This window comes from Coregonus lavaretus (assembly GCF_964263955.1).
Source record: "Coregonus lavaretus genome assembly, contig: HAP1_SCAFFOLD_848, whole genome shotgun sequence".
In the NCBI taxonomy this organism is placed as follows: domain Eukaryota; kingdom Metazoa; phylum Chordata; class Actinopteri; order Salmoniformes; family Salmonidae; genus Coregonus; species Coregonus lavaretus.
The window spans coordinates 20,637-23,584 of record NW_028163880.1 but is presented as its reverse complement, the minus strand read 5'-3'; positions in this window follow the sequence as shown (position 1 = coordinate 23,584).

The following is a 2,948-nucleotide window of genomic DNA, read 5'->3' as shown; positions in this document are numbered from 1 at the left end:
ATTTAGCAGACGCTCTTATCCAGAGCAACTTACAAATTGGTGCATTCAACATATGATAGCCAGTGGGACAACCACCTTTTATTTTTTATTTTTTTATTTTTTTATTTTATATTTTTTATGGGTGGGGTGGGGGAAGAAGGATTACTTTATACTATTCCAGGTATTCCTTAAAGAGGTAGGGTTTCAAGTGTCTCCGGAAGGTGATCAGTGACTCCGCTGTCCTGGCGTCGTGGGGGAGCTTGTTCCACCATTGGGGTGCCAGAGCAGCGAATAGCTTTGACTGGGCTGAGCGGGAACTGTGCTTCCGTAGAGGTAGGGGAGCTAGCAGGCCAGAGGTGGATTAACGTAGATTCCAAACTCTCCACCATGGCCAAGACCAAAGAGCTCTCCAAGGATGTCAGGGACAAGATTGTAGACCTACACAAGGCTTGAATGGGCTACAAGACCATCGCCAAGCAGCTTGGTGAGAAGGGGACAACAGTTGGTGCGATTATTCGCAAATGGAAGAAACAAAATAACTCTCAATCTCCCTCGGCCTGGGGCTCCATGCAAGATCTCACCTCGTGGAGTTGCAATGATCATGAGAACGGTGAGGAATCAGCCCAGAACTACATGGGAGGATCTTGTCAATGATCTCAAGGCAGCTGGGACCATAGTCACCAAGAAAACAATTGGTAACACACTACGCCGTGAAGGACTGAAATTCTGCAGCGCCCGCAAGGTCCCCCTGCTCAAGAAAGCACATATACATGCCCGTCTGAAGTTTGCCAATGAACATCTGAATGATTCAGAGGAGAACTGGGTGAAAGTGTTGTGGTCAGATGAGACCAAAATGGAGCTCTTTGGCATCAATTCAATTCGCCGTGTTTAGAGGAGGAGGAATGCTGCCTATGACCCCAATAACACCATCCCCACCTTCAAACATTCAGGTGGAAACATTATGCTTTGGGGGTGTTTTTCTGCTAAGGGGACAGGACAACTTCACCGCATCAAAGGGACGATGGACGGGGCCATGTACCGTCAAATCTTGGGTGAGAACGTCCTTCCCTCAGCCAGGGCATTGAAAATGCTGGATGGGTATTCCAGCATGACAATGACCCAAAACACATGGCCAAGGCAACAAAGGAGTGGCTCAAGAAGAAGCACATTAAGGTCCTGGAGTGGCCTAGCCAGTCTCCAGACCTTAATCCCATATAAAATCTGTGGAGGGAGCTGAAGGTTCGAGTTGCCAAACGTCAGGCTCGAAACCTTAATGACTTGGAGAAGATCTGCAAAGAGGAGTGGGACAAAATCCCTCCTGAGATGTGTGTGCAAACCTGGTGGCCAACTACAAGAAACGTCTGACCTCTGTGATTGCCAAAAAGGGTTTTGCCACCAAGTACTAAGTCATGTTTTGCAGAGGGGTGAAATACTTATTTCCCTCATTAAAATGCAAATCAATTCATAACATTTTTGACATGCGTTTTTCTGGATTTTTTTGTTGTTATTCTGTATCTCACTGTTCAAATAAACCTACCATTAAAATTATAGACTGATCATTTCTTTGTCAGTGGGCAAACGTACAAAATCAGCAGGGGATCAAATACTTTTTTCCCTCACTGTACAGTCAGACACACAGGCTAATACTATGCTAAAGACTGCACACGATACACACACACACACACACCTACTACACACATTGCAGGTAGAAACACACAGCAAGTTAATTTGGTCCACCACCCACTGTTGAGCCCTGCTGCTGTTCTGATCGCGGCCTTGAAACGCATTCATTTCTGGACAAACTGTTCATTATAAGAGGGAGAGAGATCTGAGAGTCTCACGCTGTCTGTGCCTCTCTCTCTGTTTCTCTCTCTCTCACTCTATATGTATCTCTCTCTGTCTCTCTTTTCTCTCTATCTGCCTCGCTCTCCCTATTGCTCTCTCTCTCTCTGTATCTCTCTCTCACCCTCTGTATCTGTCTCCTTATAATTTGTTTATCTTTCTATCTGCCTCTCTCTCTCTCTCTTTCTCCCTCTTCCCCACTCTGTTCCTCACTTTCTGTCTCTCGCTATCTCTCTGTCTTTCTTTCTTTCTCAATTTAATTATTTTTTTTACTACAGAGAGAGATTGCTGATTTGAAAACAGAGCGACAGAGATGTAAAAAATGTGACTCTGAACACTTGATGCAACACATTTGATGTATAACCAATGGATACGGCTTTGTTCTCTTTGAATAAGCAGAAAAACATGCTGAACCTGTTTGATAAGGCTTGATTGACGTAATTCTAAACTAACATAATACATTATTGATGACCTTTATTGATTTCCTTTAAACGCCTGCTCTCATGGGTTATAATCTCAATGACACACGATAACAAACAGTATCAGACCCCCACGTTCAAGATGGAGCACATTCATAGGCCTTTGTGGTATGTGTGTGTGTGCGCTTGGTTTTGTTTGCACCCCATCCTGATCTCCTCACCAATAGAGCTCAATAGCCATCTCTGTTAAGGATTATTGAGTACTGTATCTTTAAGGGTTGATACACCCAAGTATGATGGTGTCATCTGTAGTCCTTAATGATCAACTTGCAGTAACTGTTTAGTATTATTTATTTTGAATGTTGTAGCTTTATCCATGTCCGGCTTGCATTCTGCTTCATGGCATAGGCGGCAGGTAGCCTAGCGATCAGAGTGTTGGGTCAGTAAACAAAATGTTGCTAGTTCGAATCCCCGAGCCAACAATGTGAACAAATCTGCCGATGTGCCTTTGAGCAAGGCGCTTAACCGTAATTGATCCAGGGTCGCCATTGATAATGGCTGACCCTGGCCCCACTCTCCGAGGGTGTCTCGGGGGTGGTTGGGATTTGCAAAAAAACTATTTCAATTGACACGTGTATGATACACATGTGTGAAAAAGGACAAATACAAACACCCACCAATTAATTATGTATTATTATCATGACAGCA